At 46.7% G+C, this 24322-nt stretch overlaps 1 protein-coding gene across 1 annotated transcript in view; it reads right to left on the reverse strand.

The window, feature by feature from the left end:
* The window catches only part of WDTC1 (WD and tetratricopeptide repeats 1), a 2674659-nt gene that overhangs the window by 1726900 nt on the left and 923437 nt on the right, over positions 1-24322 (reverse strand). The gene's annotated exons all lie outside the window — the stretch shown is intronic.

Raw genomic sequence — 24322 nt, forward strand, 5'->3', positions numbered from 1 at the left:
CTCACTGAAAACCGGAGAACTGGCGGCAGGCCAAGCTGAGGCCTCGGGGTCTGGCTTATTCCTAGGCTGCCTGTCCTTATCCTTGTGTTTTTTATGAATTGTTGTCATCGGCTGCTCCGACGGCATGATATAATTAAATCCCCTACCAAAATAATGCCGTGCGAAGTCAAAACGGCGTTTGATAGTGCATTTATTAAACCTAGCACAAAACCAACAACCTGTGATGTCGTGGTCTGGGCCTAGGCAAAGAACCCACAAGAAATACAATTGTTAACTTTTTCTGACATCTGACTGAGGCAAGAAAATGTTCCCCAACGGGGTACTTAGCTTTATTGAAGACTTCGGAATGAAATTCAAATCGAACATCTCAGGTGTCGGCCGACCGGCACTTGCGAACTGCTTCTGCTTCGGGCACCGTGCGGCAAGAAAGACTGGGGAAAATGGTGTCTGATGCCTCTTATATACCCCTGGTGAACTGATGTCAGGGAAGAAGTGACAGCAACCAACGCCGGACCAAGACTAGGGAATTCGGGCCAACTGCGGGACCGACTGATGGCAGGATAACCCAAGTGTGATGACTGCAGCAGGGTAACATGATGAACATCATTGGTAGAATTAGTGCTGGGTAAGTAAAAACACATAATAACACAAGTAAAAAACAGTGCTCGGGCCCACAGTGCGTATTAGGGTTCACCTCTGAGCCCACTGCTACTCATAGTGGTGATGGACTACATAAGCAAATGGGTTAGAGGGAAAAGGATCAACGAAGCTGCTGTAGGAAGAAAAAGTGGCATTACAGGTGGACTCTGATCAAGAACTTCAGCAAAAGATTGAGGAATGGGAATGCAAAACTGTAGGCACATAGGATGAAACTGAGTGCAGATAAGACAACGGTAATGGAAGGTAATGAGGGAAATAAGAAGCTGAGAAATGAGACAGAAGGGAAGACAGAGGAATAGGTTAACAACTTCAAGTATCTGAGAGGGATAATTGAGGGGAAGGGAAGTTTAAATGAGGAGGTCAAAGCTAGAATCAGAGGGACTGCAGCCAAGTGTCAGTCAGTGTTAGTGCATCACACAAGAATAAACTTCAAAGCAGTATTCATGATGAACAAAGCCAAGTCCACCAAATAAAATGAGGAGTTATGTACCTACCATAACGTTCCATGTTAGTTGTCTTCTCTCGCCTTCGTTCTTGCTGGATGGGTTCGGAGCCGAACTTCGGCTCCGAGTCGGCTACTTAGTAAAGCTCGAGAGCTAATTTTACCGGCTCGAGGCAACCCTATATCCCATGATGCTAGGCGATAACTACCCAGATCTCGTTTGGTAGCTGAAACAACATTAGGCAATATAGTCCTCCAAATGGAGAGGAGGAGGAAAAAGGATAACCCCGAAAGGATCGCTATTCTAAGCTGTAGTTACCCTAGGACAAGCTATTTGGCTGAAAGTGCAAGATCAGGACCCTTCAAAGGGGAAATCTTCTCGGTCTGTCCAGGCTAGGGGGATGGTGGGCGGGACGCAAGAAAGAAGGCGAGAGATGACAACTAACATGGAACGTTATGGTAGGTACATAACTTCTCAATGTTAAGTTGTCAATCTCGCCTTCATTCTTGCTGGATGGGACCGCGTCCCTAGCACCTTCATCCTGGGTGGCTCATTGGAACAGAATCTGGAGGCCATGTCCAATTTGTAATGTGAAACAAAGGTATGAGGAGAAGCCCATGTGGCTGCTGTACAAATAGTGTCTATTGGTAGTCTAGCTTGAAAGGCTGTTGATGTGGCTAGCGCCCTAGCTGAATGGGCTCTTGGCCAAGAAGGCAATTCTTTACCTCTGAGTTGGTAAGTATACGTGATCAGAGAAGAGAGCCACCTAGACAGGGTTACCTTGGATACTGGAAGGCCTTTCCTATTTTCTGCACAAGATAAAAAGAGTTGATCAGATTTCCTGATTTGTTTAGTTCTGTCCAAATAATATCGGAGCTGACAAACGTCCAGACAATGCAGTTTTTGCTCTGCCCTGTTCGAATAATTAGGGAAGAAAACTGGGAGGTCAACTGATTGATTTAAATTTGTCTGCAAAGTCACCTTGGGTATGAAAGAGGGGTTCGTTCTTAGAGAAACTCGGTCTTTGTGGAAGACTAAGTAAGGAGGACGAATGCAGAGGGCATGAAGTTCAGATACTCTCCTAGCAGATTTAACAGTGACCAGGAAGAGTGTTTTCCAGGAAAGTAATTTCAATGAACAGGAAGCCGCAGGTTCAAAGGGAGGTAGAATCAAGGATGTTAAAACTAAGTTTAGATCCCACTGTGGTGGAGGATCTTCGATCGGGGGTTTTAGTAAAAAGACACCTCTAAGGAATGCTTTGCAAAGCTTATGGGACATGATGCTGCAGTCAGACAGGCCTGTGTGAAAATTTGAAATGGCTGCCAACTGAACTTTTACTGTGGAGGATGAAGATCCTGAATGAAAAATTTCAGCTAGGAAATCCAAGACCGAGTGAAATGGAGCAGTGAACGGATCTATATTTCTAGCCTTTGCCCAGAAGGAAAAATGTTGCCATTTACTAGTGTAGATCCTTCTGGTGGAAGATTTAAGGGAAACTACTATAATATCCCGGACGGGATTTGAAATCATAGGAAGCCTGGCTAGGGACGGAAGTGGAGCAACCAAGCAGTGAGGTGGAGAGAATGGAGGGATTGGTGCAGCTGCCCCAACTGATGGGCCAAAAGATCTGGCACTGGATCCAGATGCCAAGGCTGCTCCAAGAGATAACAATGCAGGAACGGAAACCATAACTGTCGAGGCCAATAAGGGGCAATGAGAATCATCTTGGCTCTCAAGGCGGTTGCTTTCTGAATTACCTGTGATATTAACGGAAGGGGTAGTAAGGCGTAAAGAAGTCCCCGAGGCCAATCGTGGACTAGACCATCTCTGGGGGGATGACTTGGAAGGGGGAAGAGGGTGAAGAAGTCGGGGCATTTGCTGTTTTGAGGTGTAGCAAAAAGATTGCAGCAAGGAAGGCCCCACTTCTGAAAAATCTCTTCCGTCACAGATTGTTTGAGAGACCACTCGTGTGGCATGAGAATAGCTCTGCTCAACCTGTCCGCTATGATGTTGGACTTCCCGGGGATATGCGTTGCTATCAGAAACCGCTGAGAAGAGATCACCCATTGCCAAAGTCTGAGTGCTTCTCGACACAGGGGATAGGACTCTGTTCCATCCTGCTTGTTGATATACCACACTACGGACATATTTGTCCGTTCGGATTGCAATAGTCCCCAGGGGAAGAGAGTCGTGGAGGGCTTGCAACATCAAAAGCACTGCTCTCATCTCCAGGACATTTATGTGCAGGTGGCATTCGAAAGGTTGCCATGGACTGTCCTGCCCTGAAAATGCCCCCCCCCCCACCTGATCAGGGAGGCGTCCGATGTGACCGTGGCGACCGGGGAGGGAGGAATAAAGGGTCTGCCTTGATGGACTTGAGGGGACAACATCCACCAAGACAGATGATATTTTGCGAATTGGAGTTATGATCTTGTGGTGCATAGGGAGTTGTTGGAAAGACCATTGGGCAAAAAACATCCACTGTGTAAGATGCATGTAAAAGCGGCAAAGAGGAATAAGTGTGATGGCGGCCGCCATGAGCCCCAATACTTTCAGGACATACCTGGCCTGAATTCTGTCGCTCTGAAGCAGAATCTGTTAACTTTGCTGAGAGCTGCATGGTGTCCAAGTTGGCGCCTATAAAGATAATAGATTGACAAGGTGACAAGGCAGACTAGCCTTTTGCAAATGTGAATCATGTAATCTCTGGCCTGAAGAAGTTGATGCCTGGTGGTGGCGGTGAGGAGCCAGTCGTCTAGATATGGAAACACCTGCAATCCTTGACGCCTCAGGTGAGCCGTAACCGCTGCCATACATTTGGTGAACACTCTGGGGGCTGTAGTGAGACCAAAGGGCAGGGCCCTGAATTGGTAGTGACTAGCCCCTAGCCAAAAGCGGAGAAACCTTCTGGAGCGCCTCTGAATTCTGATGGGATAGTACGCGTCCTGAAGGTCCACGGAGCACATCCAATTGTCCTTGCCCAGAAAGGGTAGAATGGACTGTAGCGTGACCATCTGAAATCTTGTCCTTTTTACAAACTTGTTTAGTTTGCTGAGATCTAATATTGGTCTCCAGTCCCCTGTTTTTTTTGGTACCAAAAAGAACTTTGAGTAGACTCCGGATCCTAGTTGGTCTGCTGGGACGGGCTGGATGGCTCTTTTTGCTAGTAGTTTTGATATTTCTAGCACTGCTTGTTCCCTTAGACTGGGTGGAACGTCTGGAAAGGTTCCCTTTTGTTGAGTTGGGGTTTGGATAAAAGGAATTTTGCAACCCTCGGATATAACCGACTGTACCCATTTGTCTAAAGTGAGGGAGAGCCAGGCTTTTGGGTACAGCGACAATCTTCCCCCGACTGCCTCCGAAGGTGGACAGTCGGGCAACACCGCGGGGATGTTGGAAGGATTCGTCAGAGAGAGACTCTCTGCTACCCTGATTCTGCGGAACCCCCTCTGCCTCTTGGGCAGCGTCTGTTGTTGTTACCCCCTCTGCCTCTGGGGGTAAACTGACCTCTTGCGTAAGGCGTGACTCCTTGTGATTTGCGGAACCACATCTTTCCACCCTTTTGACCCTTAGGATATGGTCTGGAAGGGGTGGAGAAACGGACTCCTAAGGCAGAAAGTGTCTTGCCATCTTGCTTGCATCTGGTCAAGGTGTCTTTCACTTGAGGCCCGAACGTCAAACCATCAAAAGGGGAGTTAATGAAGGACGCCTTGAAGGGGTCTGCAAAATTACTAAGCCGCATCCAGGCATGACGCCTTAAAGCCACACCTGTGCCTGCGGCCCTACTCGCTCCATCGGCTGCATAGGAAATGAGCCGCATGGAGGAGTTAACAATGGAGTTTAGGGCTCCTAGCTGTGAGTTGATTTTATCTTGGGACCCAGCAGCTGACGGATCCTGTAAAACTTCACCCAACTCTTTGAGAACATCTCTCTAAAGGCGGGTGAAGTGACACCAGCAATTCATCGACCGCATGGCAAAGGTCACTGAAGAAAACATCCACTTACCGTACCTATCCATAGTCCTAGAATCCTTGTTAGGAGGATGGATAGATACTGAAGGATCGGCTAGTTCCTTCTTGGTGGCTGCAGCCACCACCATGGCATCAACCGAGACACCTTTTGTTAAAAACTGCCTATCAGCTGGAGCCGTAATAAATTTAGAAGGCCTGCGTGGGGTGGGTTCCACCGAATCTGGGGCCGTCGACGCCTTCCGTGCCACCACTTCCATAAGGGGGTCGAAAGGCGGAGACACCCAGAAGGTGGAGGGTCGAGAACCAAACGCCTCCAGGTAAACAGACTCGTTCTCAGAAGGATTAAGGGAAGACCAGTTCCCCCTCTGTTTGAGGATTTCAAGGATGTCTGAGAAAGACATCCTCAGAGGGGGACCTTGGGGATCCTTCCGACTCATCCAAGTCGGTATCGGATGTAACTGACTCAGGGGAGTCCACATGCTTCCCTCTTACATGTCCTTTTGTGCGGAGGTTCACCTGACAGGTCAGGAGAAGCCTCGGAAGAGGAAGATATTCCCAGTGGGGAAACCTGAGGCATTGGATCTCTGGGTCCGGGAGCAAGAGAGTGGGAAGAGACGTCAGCAGGCACTGTAGTGGGAGGAGCTGATGAAGCTGACTGTTGACAATGCCCTGGGGCTAGTACGCTCTTCATCACTTCGAAGGCTCCCCTATCAGACAGGCCAGAGGGCTCCCACTCCGAAGAAGTAGGAACCCCAGGCCGCACCGACAGGGACGGCTCCGAAGCCGATGTCGGGGCCGAGCTCATCAGCGCCGACGCTCCAAGAGGGAGAATGGGGTCAGACAAGGGTCCGATGCAACTCGCCCCCTCGGAGCCGGCGAGAGAGACCAGGCACCCGGATCCCTCCAATGAAGGCATCAAGGAGGAGATCGGAGCAGAGGATGACTGAGCCGAAGGGGAGGTATCGGCTCAGACGCCACAAAAGTCATGGCTCTGAGGAGCTCCGGCTCCGAACTCTGAGGGAGAGTTGAAGGAGGAATAGTAGGTGGAGTTGAAATAGCCACTGTCTGATGAGACGGGCTATGAAGCATTTGGGCCAGTGCCTGAGACTAACAGTCTACTGACCACTTCCTCAAGGTCATGGTCAGAACGCCTGGACGACCAAGAACAACGGCTTCGATGGCTCCGCTCCGAGAGCAAGGGTGACCCCTGAGGCGAATAGATCGATTTCAAAGATGGGGATCTGGACCTTTTCCTGGAGATGGATGGAGCCGAAGATACGTCGGCTCCAGCTGGAACCGACCGTGAGAGTAGAGGCTCAGCGGTATCGGCGCCGAGTGGAGCCGATGCTGGAAGCTGCGACAGAAGTATCGACTCCAGCCGGAGCCGATCTTGCCACAGATGGAGAGCCAGCAGCTGAAGGCTTAGGACTCGGAGCAGATGGTTTGGCTGGCTTCGAGGGCTTCCCCGGCACAGACTTGGACGGGGAGCCCTCGGGCTTTAATAAGCCCCTTAAGATTAATTTGTTCCTGTGCTCCTGCAGGACTCTTGGGCTGAATGCATGGCACACAAAACAAGAGTCCTGCAGGTGCAGAGGACCCAGGCAGTAAACACAAGAAGTGTGACCGTCTGTTAGAGACATCTTCTGACAGCACGAGTCACACTTCTTGAAGCCTGAGACCTTTGTGTCCTTCGACATAGTGCTGTCGAAGTAAAACGGCACAAATGTAAAAAACACACTAACACACACGCCCAAATCCACACAAACTAAGAAAAACAGGGATACAGGGGTACAAACACACCACAAACACAGTACAGAATACCTGTCAGGAATTAGGAAAGGGGCAGGCCTAAGGCCTAACCAAAAGGAAGGGATGTATAATTTGGGATAAGGGGAAAAGAAAGGGTACTAACGGGGAAAAGGTTTTAAATTAACCGTTAAGTTAGTCTAAACAAGAAAGGAGTGGGAAACCAAGTAGAAAGGTACTATGTATGTGTGTGTGTATATATATATATATATATATATATATATATATATATATATATATATATATATAAACTACAAGACTTACCAAGAGCCGGTAAAAATGCACCTCGCAAGAGAAAGCGGCAAACGAGATCTGGGTAGTTATCGCCTAGCATCATGGGATACAGGGTTGCCTTGAGCCGGTAAAATTAGCTCTCGAGCTTTAGTAAGTGGCCGAGTCGGAGCCGAGGTTCGGCTCCGAACCCATCCAGCAAGAATGAAGGCGAGATTGACAACTTAACATCGATATTTTATTGACAAATTAAAAGACATACCACGTGTACATCAATATCACACAAGAATATCAAAGAAGTTGAAAAGTAAAGTGTACAAGTCAGTGGTGCAACCACTACTACTATATAGTACAGAAACCTGTGCAGTGAAGGCAAAGCAGTTGAAGAAGCTAGAGGTGATGGAGGTGAACTGCCAGAGGTGGGTGGTAGGATGCACACTGCAGCACAGAAAGAAATGAAGATATCAAAGCAGAAGTCCAAGTAGCTCCAATTGCAGAGCAGGTGAAACAGATAACCGTGACTTGGGCACACGCAGGAAAGAACAGGACAATCTGGTGAAGATGATTTCAGTTAGACAGGAAGAGGGCAATGGGAAACAAGGACATTTAGATTGTGTGAGAGAAGACCTGCGAGAATAGAGCATGACTTGTCAAAAACAGTAGTAGAGTGGCATTGAATCGAGAGAGGGGGGGGGGGGACAATTGACATGACACCCTGACCCCAGGTAGATGACTGCAGACTATATAGTGAAAATCTGATGCACAGCTACAGGAGATTGAAACAGCACCCTCCTTGCAGTCTGACTAACTTACAGCACACACCTCTGATGTTTTCAACCTACAAGAGAATCCAGGTCCAAGCTGTTAGATGCAAAACTAATTAGTTTAGAGGACTGCAACTGCAGAAAAAAATTAGAGACTAATGGGATGCCACAGAGACAGGAAGTAGTGCCACGTGCAGAATTTGCTGCAACCAGGCTATCAGAATGGCGTAGATTACACACAAAAGAAATGATCCTGGAATAAACTAACAGGGCCCTCCTTCCCCAGCGTTGAAGAGTCTAGTATCCAAGGCAGATAACACATGTTTTAAGCTATATCACCAAAGAGCTTATCCTCCAACAAATCTGGAAACCAGTGAAGGTGCTTACAGTAAATGGAGTTAAGGTCTTTGTTGAATAAAACCATTTGTTAGGCACTTGCAAGAGGAGGAATGCATTTTAAGTAGCAATGAAAGTCTCTGCATATCTAACATTTGGAAATAAAAGCCACTTTATCTCACAGTTTTAAAGATGGACCAGCCAGTAGGTGTTAGTACTTTAGTATCCCCAGAGGATTGAATGATGAAACTGTAGGGAATGACAGGTCTAACACACCATGCCAGAGAGCCACCGGCCACCCTGAGATCAGCACTGGGAAAAAATGGGACTCCTTTTTAATGTGCCAGAAAAACCCTTAGGCAACAGAAAGCATTCCAAACCACTGGGTTGTCAGCTAAGGATCAACAAGTGTCTTTAGTCTTGAACTTTGCTGTGACAGTCTCAGATCTACCTTACTTTGCTTATATACTGGGTACTTTCCAGATGCCTAACAGGATTCTTTCAATATAGAGAACCTGATATTTTTTCTGTGTGTGTAGGGGGGGGGGGGGTACTAATGCACATATCAGTTTCTTACTTGTTAAAAATGTCTTCTGTTCACAACTGTAACATGTGGTCAGGAAGGGAGTGCACATACTTGTTTATTGTCCTGTGCGCACACAAACCATAACTATTAAGACAGTATGTATAAATGTTTATGTCAACTGTGGATCTATTCTCATGGAATATTAATGACTTAAAAGGAGGAGGGGAAAAAAGAACATTTTTGCCTTTACCCATACCTTTAAGCCCCAAATCCTGCGTCTACAAGAGATGCATCTCGCTGGAGGTAAATATGAAAAAATTATTAGGGGGCTCTATAGTACAGTAAGCATCACTTCATTTCAACTGGCAAGCAAAAGTGGGTTACAACACTAAAACACCCTATTTCTATTTAATGACCATCACTTCTGATCAGGGCAGATATGTCGTACTAGAAAGGTCTATACATGGGGCTGCAGGTTACAATGATCAATGTATATCCATCCCCCAGGAACTACAAAGGATATAGCCTAGTAAACACCTGTGAACCTGTAAGAAGGTTAATGACCACAGGGGCCTTTTTAAGCCTAGCCATGGATCCCAAATATCTGCCAAGTTCTGATACTCTTGATAAGTGTAACAGGAGATTGGGAGATGAAACATTTACAACCAAGGGCCTAGGAGATGAACCATTAGAGAGACAGATGCCAAACCAGGGATGAATTCCCTGTTTCCCATCCAATTGTCAAAACTGCACTTGAATTGGGTTAGGGAAGAACTCTGCTTCACATGGATGGGGAGCCTGATACATAGACAGGGTAGTTTCTGGGATACATACCTGCCTCTCCAGCATGTGGTGTTTGCTTTGTGGATATGCAGGAGGTCCATCAGAGTGGGATCTGATAATGCCCTGCATGCCAGGCATACATCTCTCCACAAAAGCCTGTAGGAGACTGAATACAGGAACAGGACCTGGAAGCAGTCTGCATAGGACATTTTACTTATGCCCTGTATTTTAGTGAGGAACCCCTGTGAGCATTCCAACTGTTGGATATGACTGTTTAGGTACATAACAAAGGGGGCACTGTACTCAATGATTGGTCTTATAAATGCTGAATACAGTGTAACAATCACTTCCTTGGACTTAGATGCCATACCTTTTTTTTTTTTTTTTTTTTTTTATAGGTGTGCAACATGGAATAATTTCCTCTACTGTAGACACGTGATGGTCAAAGGCTAGATTACTACTTGTGTGCCCCCCTAAGTCTCTGACTAATGGGATCAGCTCTAAGAGGTATGTTGTCAATATGATGGTTACCAGGGGGTGGAAGAATTCCCAAAGGATACTATTATGCATTTCTTGGCATTTAGTTTTAGTTCATCGCTCTGACACCAGTTTGTCTACGTCAGCTCCTCCTGGAGAACATTTGTGTCAGTGTCAGATTCAATGACCGCTCCCAATTTGCAAGCATCTGAAATTTAGTCAACCAGAGACCACTGACATTGGCCTTGACTTCAGAGAAAATGCCAAAAAGGATTGGTCCAAGGACTGTTCCCTAAGGGACTCCACTCTGACTGGCCTCTTTGCAGAAGTGGACTCCCCAATTCTAACTTCCTGGGTCCTGTCTCTGAGCCAGTTGAATATCCACCGGGTGACATAACAGCTTGTACCCAACCTCCTGAGTTTGTCAACAATGCCTGAGTGGGGTACTGTGCTAACTGCCTTGGAAGGTCAACGCAGGCAGTGTAGACCATTCTTCCCTCATCCATTGCTTTGGTTAACATCTCAAAGAAGTCCACCAGGTTAAGTAGGCATGATTTGCCCTTGACGAAACCAAACTGGGTTGGGTCCAGTGTCTAGAGATTTACTACATTTCTATTTTAATCATCTCCATAATAATTCCTTCCATGGTTTTACATAAAAGACTAGTGAGACTTACGGGTTTGTAGTTTCTAGGGTCTGTAAATGACCCACCTTTGTGCAGTGGGATGACTGTTCTCCATTCATGAGGCACGAAACCCGTTTGGATGCTACAGTTAAATAGCAATTGTAGAGGCCCTGATAGGCCATGTTTCATGCTATTTAGAAGGCATCTTGGGATACTGTCTGGGCCCACTGATGCGGTGTTTTTGATCTTAGAGCATTAAGGACTTATCCCTAGAGATAGCAGGGGGGATTATATTTGATGGTATTTCCTGAGGGAAGGTTGGGGGGAGAGGGGTAAAGTTTGAGCTTAATTTAAAAGCCACGAGGTTAGCTGTATTTTCTGGCTCAGTACAGATGGCTCCACTTACAATGAGCTCTGCACACAACTGTGTATTGCCTTTGAGGTTGCAGACATACCTAAAGAATGCTTTGTGATTGTCCTTGCCCTGGGAGGCCAAACCTGCCTCAAATTTGGCTTTGGTAGACTATTTGTCCTCAGAGCTGTTTATTTTGATGAGTGCTTTATCCTGCTGGGTACTGTACCCTAGTTTTTGCCACAATTGTCTTCCTTCTGTCATACAGCCTACTGATTTTGTGACTCCACCAGGGTGCCTTATTTTTGGGTTAGTTCTGTACTTCCTGGTGGGCACATCTGTCTCTATGCAGCTATTAACATGCTTGTACAGCGTTTCTGTGAACAGTTCTCCACAGGCAGCAGCATTCTCAGGGTTTATGGGAGCTTGAAATTTTGCCAGGTTATCGCTTAACAAGTTATCGCTTAATAACAGGTTACCCCTAAGAGTAGTTCCTGCATATTCCAGGTTTAGCTGGGGGTCCAGGTTTTATTTTTACTTCAAAGGAGTCCATTTTATGGTTTGACCTTACCAGGGAAGATATTACAGTACGGGGTGTGCAGCACTCTCCCATATTAGTGAGGACCAGATCCAGTATGGTTGCACCCCTGGTTGGTGTACTGACTATCTGGTCCAAGGAGTTCACATTTACAAAATCCAGGAATCTCTGTGCCTATATGTTTCATGTCGTATAGGTTTTACAGTTAATAGTGGGGTAATTAAAGTACCCATGTATATGGTATTAGGTTGGATGGCTAGTGTTTTCTAATAAGTTTAAATACATGGTGCCACACTGCCAGACCAGCTATCTGGAATTTTGTAAATAATTATATGTCATTTGTGAATACTGACATGATTTATATAGAAGTGTGACAGAAGGAAATACTGCCAAGTACCACTATCTGGAATTTTGTAAATTATATGTATTACACTTGTATGTTATGTGTATATTAAACTGCCGATAGAAAAGTGTGTGTTGAACAGGGCTTGTAAAATACTGAGCTTCAAAGATATATACACAGTGGAACATAGAAGATTAACTTGCAAATCTTAAGTAGAGTTGAGGTTAAGTTACTTTATAGCTGGGCCATAAACAAGAGATGTTATCTCAGTTTAAAAGCAGAAGCAGACAATGTCTAGAGCTTTATGTTTTTGTACTGTTTTGAAAGAGCAGTAATTACTAGGTTTAAAACGTAAAAGTGTTTTATTGCTTTATGTCTTCTAGCAACTGCAAAGATCTGAGAGAAATTTATTTTTCACAACTAGATGTTAAACAGTTATGTACTCACCATAATGATCGATGTATGTGGTCCATCTCGCCTACATTCATTAATGATGGGTTCGGAGCCGACAATCGGCTCCAACTCGGCCGACTATTTTCAAGCACAAAGTTTCTAATTGGCTGGGCTAACTGGTATCCCAGGATGCTACTCTCCCAAGCCTCCAGATCTTGTTTGCATAAATCGCAACCACTCCACACACATCAACCTTACTAAGAGGATTACCATCCCCACAAAGGGAAAAAATAAACAGATTCTGAAGGGTCTCAAAACAACTATCCTCCAAATCCTTCAGGCAGGGGGCAGGTGGGAGGGTACGCAAGAATGTAGGCGAGATGGACCACATACATCGATCGTTATGGTGAGTACATAACTAATTGATGTTATGTGGTCCTATCTCGCCTACATTCATTACTGATGGGACAGCGTCCCCAGCTCCCTTAACCCGGGAGGCTCATAGGAAAACACTCCTGAGAACCGTGGAACCAAAGGAAGCCCGGCCTCTAGATGCCACGTCCAGTTTGTAATGAGAGATAAAGGTATGATGAGAAGCTCATGTGGCCACAGCACAGATGTCATCTAAGGAATGCCTGGCATGATATGCTACTGAAGTCGAGACCGCCCTAGTTGAATGAGCCTTGACTGAAAATGGTAAGTTTCTGCCTGCTGAAGAGTAATCAAAAGTAATGCAATCCTTAATCCACCTGGAAATAGTGCAATTGGAAACAGAGGTACCCGCCTTGTTCTCCAAAAAAGAGGCAATTGATCCGATTTTCTTGACCGTTTAGTCCTGTGTAAATAGAGTCTTAGTTGTCTATGCACATCCAATTGATGAAATTTGTACTCCGCCTTGTTGGAGAAGTTGGGAAAAAACACAGGTAACTGAATGGATTGGTGGAGATGAAAACTAGACAATACCTTGGGGAGAAAGGACGGGTTAAGTCTCAAGGAGACCCTGTCCTTATGGAATATTAAATACGGGGGCCTAATGGACAATGCTTGGAGTTCAGATACTCTTTCAGCCGAGGTGATGGCCACCAAAAAAAGGCTGTTTTCCAGGATAAGAATTTTAATTCGCAAGTGGCAGCCGGCTCAAAGGGAGAAGTCATGGCTTGCAATACTAGATTTAAATCTCATGGCATGACGGGTGCTGACACAGGAGGATGTAGTAACCAGGCTCCTTTTAAAAAAGCTTTGCAAAGTTTATGACCCATCGGAGCAGGCTCATGGAATACGTGGAAATTAGAAATGGCCGCCAGCTGTACTTTAATGGAGGGAGCAGAGCCTTGTCGGAAGAGCATAGCTAAAAAATCTAGGACCGCTGATATCGGGGCTGTGAAGGGGTCTAGGCCTTGTGACTGAGCCCAGATGGAGAACCTCTTCCACTTGCTATAGTAAATTCTTCTGGTGGAAGACTTATGTGACGACGAAAGGATATGGACCACCTCAGGCGATAATGAATGTAGTCTAATTATTGATGGAAGTGGAGCAGCCAGGCTGTCAACCTGAGGGACTGTAGGGAGGGGGTGGAACTGTCCTGACATACGAGTCAAAAGGTCTGGTACTGGATCCAGAGTACAAGGACCGTCCACTGTATATCGCTGAAGGAAGGGGAACCAAACCTGGCAGGGCCAGTGTGGAGCAATAAGAATCATCTTGCTTCCCAAACGAATGGCTTTCTGAATCACTCTTGGTAACAGAGGAAACGGAGGAAAGGCATAGAGCAGACCAGAAGGCCAACCGTGGACTAGAGTCTCCCTGGGTGATTCCTTCTGTGGGGGGATCAAAGTGAAGTAGTTGCTGCATTTGGTGTTGAGCGGACTGGCAAAGAGATCGCAGCAAGGCTGACCCCACCTGCTGAAGATCCGAGTCGCAACTCGGCTGTTCAGGGACCACTCATAAGGCATCAGAATAGCTCTGCTTAGCCTGTCTGCTATCACGCTGGATTTTTCCAGAATGTGTGTTGCCACTAGGAACCGTTGGGAAGACACTGCCCAATTCCACACACTCATGGCCTCTCTGCAGAGTGGGTAAGACTTGGTTCCCCCTAGTTTGTTCAGAGGTACCGAACAACTGACATGCTGTCCGAGTGAACAGCAATCGTTCCTCGTGGAAGAGAGCTCTGAAGTGCTTGCAATGCTAACAGCACTGCTCTCATCTCTAGGACACTGATGTGCAAGTGTACCTCGTAATCCTGCCAAGTGCCTTGGACCGTTCTGCCCAGATAATGCCCCCCCCTATCTGGGAGGCGTCCGTGGTCACTGTGGCAGCCGGAGAAAGGGGAATTAGACTCCTGCCCTTGTTCAGGTTAGAATGACATAGCCACCAACTGAGATCTTGCTTGCAATGCTCTGCGAGAAGAATCGGGTGAGAGAGGGGTAATTTTTGATAGGACCATTGGACTGAAAGGAGCCACTGAAGGATCCGCATGTGAAGCCTGACTAAGGGTATTAGCATGATGGTTGCCGCCATGGAACCCAATAACTGAAGAACTAAGCTGGCTGGGACCTTCTGGGGCAATAGAGCCTGGACCTGAGATTGCAACACAGTTGCTCTTTCTTGAGGTAGAAAAACCCTCATTAGAACAGAGTTTAATTCTGCACCTATAAAGACAATACGCTGTGAGGGCAGCAAGGCAGATTTTTCCCAGTTTATTGTAATCCCTAACTTTTGACAAAGATTTATGGTAGCCTCCCTGGCTTGGATGAGGAGATGCCTGGTGGGGGCAGTAAGGAGCCAATCATCCAGGTAAGGAAACACCCGGAATCCTAGACGGCTTCAGGTGAGCTGTCACCACTGCCAAGCATTTGGTAAACACCCTGGGGGCTGTGATGAGACCAAATGGCAGGGCTCAAAACTGGAAATGACTGGCTCCCAGCCGAAAGTGTAAATTAATCCTGGATGCCTCATTTATCTTGATGTGATAATAGGCATCCTTGAGGTAGATGAAGCACATCCATACTCCTCCTTCCAACAATGGGAAGATGGATTGAAGAGTGACCATTTGGAATTTGGATTTCAGGACGTAGCGATTTAATCGGCTGAGATCCAAGATGGGCCTCAAGTCCCCTGTTTTTTTCGGCACCAAAAATGGTCTTGAGTAAGTTCCTGATCCGATCTGTTCTAGGGGAACTGGCTGGATGACTCCTTTTCTTAGTAGCTTTGATATTTCTAGCACTACTTGATCCCTTTGGAATGGGTGGAACGTCCAAGATTTTTTCGATTAAGGGAGGGGGTGAAACAAAGGGAATGGTATAACCTCCGGTGATTATTTGAAGCACCCATCGATCCTGAGTGATGCTCTCCCAGCTTTGAAGATGCTTCGAAAAACGACCCCCGACTGGCTCCGGAGCAGCACAGTCAGGCAACCCCTCAGGGATACTGATAGGAAGATCCGTGAAAGGAGTTGCGGTCTCCCAGATTGCAGGGGGCCTCCTCTGCCCCTAGGACGGCGTCTTCCAGAATAATTTCCCCCACCTCTGCCTCTGGAGGGGGGCTCACCTTGAGTGACTGGGAAAGACTTTTGTGATTTTTTGAACCACATCTTCCCTCCTCTCTGAGCCTTGGGATAAGGCCTAAAGGGAAGAGAAAAGCGGGCCCCTACGGCAGATAACATCTTACCCTCCTGTTCACGAGTCTCTTTCACTTTGGGTCCAAAACGAGAGGACCCATCAAAGGGGGCGAAGACTTGAAGGCCTCCGCGAAGTTACATAGGCGCATCCAGGTTTATCTCCTCAGAGCAAGGCCTGAGCTAGATGCCCTGCTCGCCCCTTCAGCTGCATAGGATATGAGCCTCATTGATGAGTTAGCTATGGAACCAAGGGTAGACAACTGGGCATTAACAGTCTGTGCTAGCGCCTCAGGCATGTTACCCGTCAAGGTATCTCCCAACTCTGAGGAGATCCCGCTGGAGCAGAGCAAAGTGGCAAAGGTAATTCAGGGGACCGCAATGTAAAGGTCGCTGAAGACAGGGTATGATTCCCATAACGATCCATACTCCTGGACTCCTTGTTAGGAGGATGGACTGAGGAAGAAGTCTCGGCAACTTCCTGCTGAGTGGCTGGTGCCACCACCATGGCATCTACAGGGACTCCTTTTGTCAAAAACTCTTTCCCCGGGGGAGCAGACAAGAACTTGTTAGGACGACTGGGCACAGGTCCACGGAATCAGGATGTTCCCACACCCTTCAACAGATCAGGTCTAATAATTCGAAGGGTGGAGACACCCAGGAGGCAGTAGGTTGAGCTCCGAAGGCCTTGAGGAATACCAACTCCTCCTCAGAGGGGGACTTGGACGATCAGTTGCCTTTCTGACTCAAAATCTCCAGTATATCAGAGAAGGAGACATCGGTGGACGACTTAGGGGACTCCTCTGCATCCTCGAGGTTGGTATCCTAGGTGGACTCATCTTGGGAGTCTATGTGCTTCCTCCTACACAACTTCTTCCTGGAAGGCTCCTCAAGCACAGACTCTGTGGGGCCCTCAGAAAGTTGGGGACCGCTCATGGGGTTGTCCTCAGGCCTTCGAGCTCTGCTGTCCACTGATAGGGGGACGTCAGAGGCTCTAGCCGGGGTGTACGGGGACGGAGTGGTCGATCCAAGTGATGTTGCTGACCTGGCCAGTGCTGTCCTCATGGCCTCGAAGGCAGGTCCCCCCGAACCAGAGGACTGACCCATCTCCGAGGCCACGACCGGAGTCGGGATCCCTCGATCCGAAGTGCCGAGGGGGAGATTCGGGGCCGACAAAAATCCCAATGTATCCCCCTCGGGCCCGAACGAAGAAACCAGAGTGCCGAAACCAGATGAAGGAATTGAAATGGTTGGAGTCGACGACGGCTCCAATGGACACATCAGGGGTACCGGAGCCGGCGTAAGGACATCACTCTGTGCCGAACACTCCGGCTCCGATGACACAATGCTCGGAGGAGGAATCATCTGTACCGGTAAGGGAATGGGCTCCGGAGCAGACTGGGTCAGAGCCGAAAATAATTTAGCCAACACCTTCGACTGAAGGAGCCTCTGAACCACCCTATCCACATCCAAATCAGACAACAGAGAGGATCTGGAGGCAACTGAAGGAGATTAGGAACTCCTACCTATCGATTCCCGAGTAACACTGGGTGACAGGCTCCGAATCGGTTCCAAAATGATCGGAGCCGAGGTAGACTCCAGTACTACCGATACTTCCTGCGGCCCCGAAGCCAATGGAGCAGAGGAAGCAGAGTCCAATACAAAGTTCTTCTCCTGCGGCTCCGAAGACAATGGAGCCAAGGAAGTAGTGATCACCTTCAAAATCTTCTACGGAGGCTCCGAGGAACTAGATGGAGCCGGAGATAGTTTCTTAGATTTAGTGGACTTGGATCTGCCAGTAGTCGAAGCAGATTTTACATACTCTTCAAAGGAGGGCTTGACCAGGCCCTTCAAGATCAGTTTATTTTTCCGTTCCTGCAGTACCCTGGAACTGAAGGAATGGCAGACACTGCAGGATTCTTGCAAGTGTTTAGCGCCAAGGCAATAAATGCAGATGGCATGCCCATCTGTGATCGACATTTTGTAGGCACACTGAGCATTTTTTAAACCCAGAGGGTTGAGCTTTAGACATGTCCAGCAAAACAAACACTCAACAACAACAGGAAGGAAGGATACACTAAGGAACTCTATCTTAAACACTCCTAGAAACACTGACAAAACAACGAAGGAGAGGGCTAGATCCCTCTAACTTAAACAGGTCTAGCCCGGCAAAAGCAAGGGAAAAGTACAGTTTTGTACCTACCATAAATGTAGATGTTCGAAGATCCACATTGCTGCAGTCATAACCTGTGGGTAGTCCGCTGTCCTCGGTCGACCCGAATACCAAAGTGTTAGGCTGGCGTCGGTCATGGTCGCTTAGATCTGACGTCAGTACGCCGTGGTACTAAAGCGCATGACCGACGTCATATCCTTAGTCTTTCTTGCCCCAGATGTCAGAAGGCCCTAAAAAGAAAGGCCATAGCCAAAAAACAGGAAAACATCCAACCATCCATGTACAAACAATATTTACAACCCAAACCACACAACCACCCCAAACTACAGTGGGGAAGGAGGGAGGGAAAATTGGACTGCAGCAATGTGGATCTTCGAACATCTACATTTATGGTAGGTACAAAACTGTACTATGTTCTTCATCTCACATTGCTGCAGTCATAACCTGTGGGTAGAATCCCAAAGCAAAGGTAAAGGGAGGTTGGCAAAATCATAAAGCATTGGGAGCTGCTAACATGCCCTGCAAAACTGCAGTGGCAAACACAGCCCTAGATTTTGAATAAAGAGGGAGATGATAATGTTTAGAAAAAGTGTGCACTGAACTCCAAGTAGCTGCCTCCAAAATATCTTTAGTAGCTACACCCCTCAGAAAAGCAGTAGAAGTGGCAGTGGCCCTAGTGGAATGAGGTCTGATTCCAGCCGGAATCTCCTTACCATGATGAGAATAACAAAAAGCAATACAATGACCAATCCACTTAGAAATAGTTTGTTTAGAAACAGGTTTCCCCTGAGAACCCAAAGCAAAAGAAACAAACAACTGTTGAGACTGTCTGAACCCTTTAGTTCTGCTCAAATAATAACGCAACTGCCTGTGAATATCCAAAGAGTGCAAAATCTCTTCCCTTTATTTTGGGGATCAGCATAAAAAGTAGGCAAATGAATAGACTGGTTCAAGGCCACATTTGAGACCACTTTAGGCATGAAAGTAGGGTTAGTACGCAGAGACCCTGTCCTTATGAAAAATTAGGAAGGGTTCAACTGCCATTAGAGCCTGTAATTCAGATACCCTTCTAGCAGACGTAATGGCCAACAAAAAAGCTGTCTTCCAAGACAAAAACTTCAACTCAGCTGTAGCTGCAGGTTCAAAAGGACATAAAGTGAGTTTCTCCAACACAAAATTGAGATCCCAGGAAGGAGTAGGAGCTCTACGTGGGGGTCTTATGTTCTTTGCCCCACTAAGAAATTGCTTGAACAAAGGATGAGAGAATAAAGGTGGGTCACAGTCATAGTGAGCAGAAATGGCTGCAGCATGAACTTTTACAGAGGAGAAAGACAAACCTTTGTCTAGTAATTCTGTAAGATACTGAAGTGAAACACTCAAATTAGGTACTGAAACATCAAAGCACTTTGCTTTGCTCCAAAGAAAAAATCTCCTCCATTTATCAGCATAAACCTTCCTTGTACTAGGCTGTCTGGCCTCCAAAATAACATTCAAAACTTGAGGAAGCTGCGTCCCTCCAGGGTCTAGAACAGAATATGCCAGGCTGCCAGATGCAGGGACTGTATCGTGACATTGATGAAATGATTGCCTGCCTGGGACAAAAGGTGTGGACTTGCTGGCAAAGGCCAAGGGCTCCCGTACTAAACTCCTCAGCAGAGGGTACCAGTGCTGACGTGGCCAATCTGGAGCTATAAGAATCATGGAGGGCTTGTCCTGTCTGACCTTCAAGAGCACCTTGGGAAGGAGAGGCAGAGGAGGAAAGGCATAGACGTGAAGATTGTTCCAACTGAATGAAAGAGCATCCACTTTCCAAGCTTTTGGATGAAACATCTTTGTGCAAAACTTTGGCAGCTGGAAATTTAGTGGAGAAGCGAACAGATCTATGTCTGGAGTCCCCCAAAACACTGTCAACTGTCGAAATACATGAGGATCCAATTTCCACTCGTGGGGATCCACCATCTGTCTGCTCAAAACATCCGCCAAGGAGTTCTGTGCTCCTGGCAGAAACCTTGCCTGAAGAGTGAGGTGCAAACTGAGAGCAGTCTCCCACAAAATCATAGCTTGTCTGCAAAGTGGAGTACGAATGGGTTCCCCCTTGCTTGTTGATGTACCACATGACAGTTGTGTTGTCTGTTTGAATCAACACTTGTCCTGGGTGAAGTAGATCCTTGAAGGCCATCAATGCAAATTGGACTGCTAACATCTCCTTCATGTTAATATGCAAATGTTGAAGTCTGGCAGGCCACGTGTCTTGAACCCATTTTCCATTGAGGTGTGCTCCCCAAGCCTTGTCCGAGGCATCTGTCGTTAAGATCTGACTCGCCTCTGGTCGGGTCACAGAGAGTCCCTTGTTTAGGTGACATTCCTGAGCCCACCACAAAAATTCCTTCTGAATGACAGTGTCCAAATCGTGGCAGTGTTGAGTCCATACACTTTTGAGATACCATTGTAACTTCCTCATATTCAGTTTGGCATTGGGAAGCACCAGAATACAAGATGCCATGAACCCCAAGGCTTGAAGGACTGTCCTTGCAGTCAGCCTGGACAGGAGAGACAATTGTTGGAAGTAAAGGGTAAGATTTCTTTGCTTGTCCAGGGTCAAAAACGCCATCTGAGAGGCTGTATTCAGTCTCACACCCAGAAAGCACATGTCCTGAGAGGGTACTAGACTGGACTTTATTTCATTCACAGAATACCCTAGGCACCTTAACACTGCCATAACATACTGAAGATGGTGAAGTAGCTTGTCTTTGTCTTGAGCAAGAATCAGGCAATCGTCCAAATAAGGATAAATTTGTATTCCTCTTAACCGTAAGAAGGCTATCACCGGAGCCAGAACCTTTGTGAACACCCTGGGCGCAGTAGATAAGCCAAAGGGCAATGCAGAGAACTGATAATGTAAAGTCCCAGCCTGAAAACACAGGAATCTCCTGCAGCTTGGCCTGATAGGAATATGAAGATAAGCCTCCTTGAGATCCAGAGTTACCATCCAGTGATCTTTGCCTAGCATAGGTAGAAGTTGTTGCAAAGTCAACATTTTGAATTTTGGAATGTCCAGGTATGTGTTGAGAATAGACAGATCCAGAATTGGCCTCCAAGTGTCTCCTTTCTTTGGTACAAGAAACAGGCGAGAATAAAATCCTAGGCCCACCTCTGATGGAGGGACCTGCTGGATAGCTCCCATTTGAAGAAGTAAAGAAATCTGTTTGTGAGCCTCTGCCTTTTGCTGAGGAGGAACGTCTGGCATGCCTTTGAAAGGGGGCAATGTGTGGAAGTAAAACTTGTAGCCTCGGTTTATAATGTCTAACACCCATTTGTCCTGAGTGACTAAAAGCCAATTTTGCCTGAAAAGTGCCAACTTTCCTCCCAGAGGAGCTGCCAGACAGAAAGGATCGGGCAGCTGAAGATGCAGGTCATTGGGTCTGTTTACGAAAGGACTGGCCCCTGCCCTCACCTGTAGACTGTGCAGGGGAACTCCACGTCCTAGGCCTAAAAGAACCCTGTGCATGAGCTCTGCCCCTACCACATCTAGATCCGCCCCTAGACTATAAATCAGAAGAAGGGTAAAGCCCATCCCTTAGTAGGCCAATTTCAGCTAAACTTAGGGGGCTGCACCTGCAAAAAATCTTTAACAGTCTGCATAGACTTAGCTTTGTCCTCCATTTTCTTCAAGACTGACTCCACAGGAGAACCAAACAAAACTTCAGACTGAAGGGGAGCATCCAAAATACGAGCTTTAACATGCTCTGACAAGTTCTGATCCTTAAGCCAGGCGTGCCTACAAATAACTGATCCAGTGGCAGCCACCCTGGAAGAGGCCTGCAAAGCATCAAAACCACACTGCAAAGAACGCTTACCCACCTGATCAGAGGCATGAACCAAATCTTGTAATTCTTTACACTCTATGCCCTCTGCTAAAGCATCTACCTTAGATTTCAATTGACTAAGTAGAAAATTCTGGTACTTCAGCATATGAAACTGGCAATTTAAAGCCCTCATTGCAAGAGTGGAAGAGGTATACACTTTTTTACCCCACCTATCCAGAGCTCTAGAGTCCTTATCCATGGGAACTGGATTCTTTACAACAGAAGCCCTGACACCCTTAGGTCCCTGGCTAATAGTTTCTGGGTCAGCCCTAGGGCTCTTATACAAATATTTGAGAGCCTCTGGCACCCTGTAATACCTGTCTGGCTTAACCGGGGCAGGAGGCAAAGAGTCTGGATTAAGGGAAGCCTCAGAGAAAACATCCTGTACAACATCCAAAACCGGAGGTATAGCCAAGGGCCTATGTTGTGGTAAAAACAAGAATTCCCTAAGCCTCTTACGGGAATCTGAGAAATCCTGACCTTCCCATTTAAAATGCTCCCTCATAGAATGCAGGGTTTCTGAAAAAGAAAAATCCTCTGGAGGGGAAGCAGAAGGACTAGAATCCTCTGCGTCAGAATCAGAATAAGGGGGAAAATCCTGAATGTCTTCAGCCGAAGACTCTGAATAATCTGAAGAATGTTCCAATCCTTCCACCTCTGGCTCCACCCTAGGCCTTTTATCTGGAGGGGGCATAGAACCTCTGATCAAGGTAATCAAATCTTCTGTCATTTTAAGCATGTGTTTTTTAGGCACAGAACCTGCAGAACTAGGACTGACACCAGAGGAAGACAAACCAGGCCTGGCCTTTGAAGGTACCTTAGAGACAGAGGGAGAAGGCCTAACCACCTTATGCAAAGAAGGGAGCACAGCAACTTGAGAGGCCCCCTCAGCCTGACCAGACTCCTGAGAGGCCACATCTTGCAAAATTAAAGGTTCCTCCTGAGACTCAACTGAAACCTCGGCCGGATCCACAGATTCCACAGTGGTTTCTAAAGAACCGGCGTCCGGAACGGACGACTCATCCTGCTTGGATTTCAACGATTTCTCTTCACGCTTCTTCGCGGTAGCGGGCATCGGAGGATCCGACGGCATATTGTAATTACACCGCTTACCGAAGACAAGCCTAGCACAATCTAACCTATGTTTAATGGTGCGCTTATTAAATTTAGCACAAAAGTGACACCCAACTACGTCGTGCTCAGGCCCCAAACAAGGAATACAGAGAGAGTGGTAATCCCTATGAGGTATCTGTTTCCCACAAGAAATACAATTATTCACTTTTTCTGACATCCGGATTTAACTGAGGCAAGAAAAGACAAAAATATTCCCCAACGGGGTACTTAGCCCAACTTGGTCTTCGGTCTGAAACTCAGAATACGAAAATTTCAGGACGCCGAACGGCACTTGCAAACGCTGCTTCTGCTTCGGACCATGCGGCAAGAAAGACTGAGGATATGACGTCGGTCATGCGCTTTAGTACCACGGCGTACTGACATCAGATCTAAGCGACCATGACCGACGCCAGCCTAACACTTTGGTATTCGGGCCGACCGAGGACAGCGGACTACCCACAGGTTATGACTGTAGCAATGTGAGATGAAGAACATCTACTCACACTCTCCACAAACTGCCAAGGGCCAAACAGACACAACACAACGTAGCTATGAAAATAGCTTTTGTTTCACAGAAAAAAAAAAGATTTCACAAGGTTTCTAGTAAAAAAACAACGTACTTAGCCACAGCCAAGCAAGAGACCACATCCTAAATTCAACAAGCGGCAAACGAGATCTGGGGGTTTGGGAGAGTTGCATCCTGGGATACCAGTTAACTCAGCCACTTTAGAGACTTTGTGCTTGAAAATAGTCGGCCGAGTTGGAGCCGATTGTCGGCTCCGAACCCATCAGTAATGAATGTAGGCGAGATAGGACCACATAACATCTGTTAGTTTCTGAGAAAAGGGGTTTAGCCTGGGAACTGAAGTCAGGTGACAAAAAGTAATGTCATCCAAGCTAACCCAGCAGTAATACTTGATACTTATATAAGAACTCTCAGAGAGAGACTGTGCATTTTGTATTTTCTCTTTGACCTGGAAATTTCTTTTAGATACAGTTAGGAATATAGTGAAGCATAGCTTAGATGTTTTCTTTTTGTATTTGAGACTGCCCTGCAATGTTTTTTTTTAAATATTTCCTGTGATTATGAACTCTGACGTTACGGTGATGAGTTACTGAGGACCGTGTCTTGTTCTATTATTTATTATTAAATATATTTACAGCTATCTTTTTGTCTATTTGTGAGACATTTAAGCTCTTAGAGTACTTGCATATCTATTTGGTGACACTGTACAGGCCACTCCAATAGCCTTGCTTGGGCAGACTACCATTTGGATTAATAGCAACTTGACACAGTAGGAGTGGACAC

The sequence above is a fragment of the Protopterus annectens genome, chromosome 1.part1 (genome assembly GCF_019279795.1).
Source record: "Protopterus annectens isolate FY-2018-M chromosome 1.part1, PAN1.0, whole genome shotgun sequence".
In the NCBI taxonomy this organism is placed as follows: Eukaryota; Metazoa; Chordata; order Ceratodontiformes; family Protopteridae; genus Protopterus; species Protopterus annectens.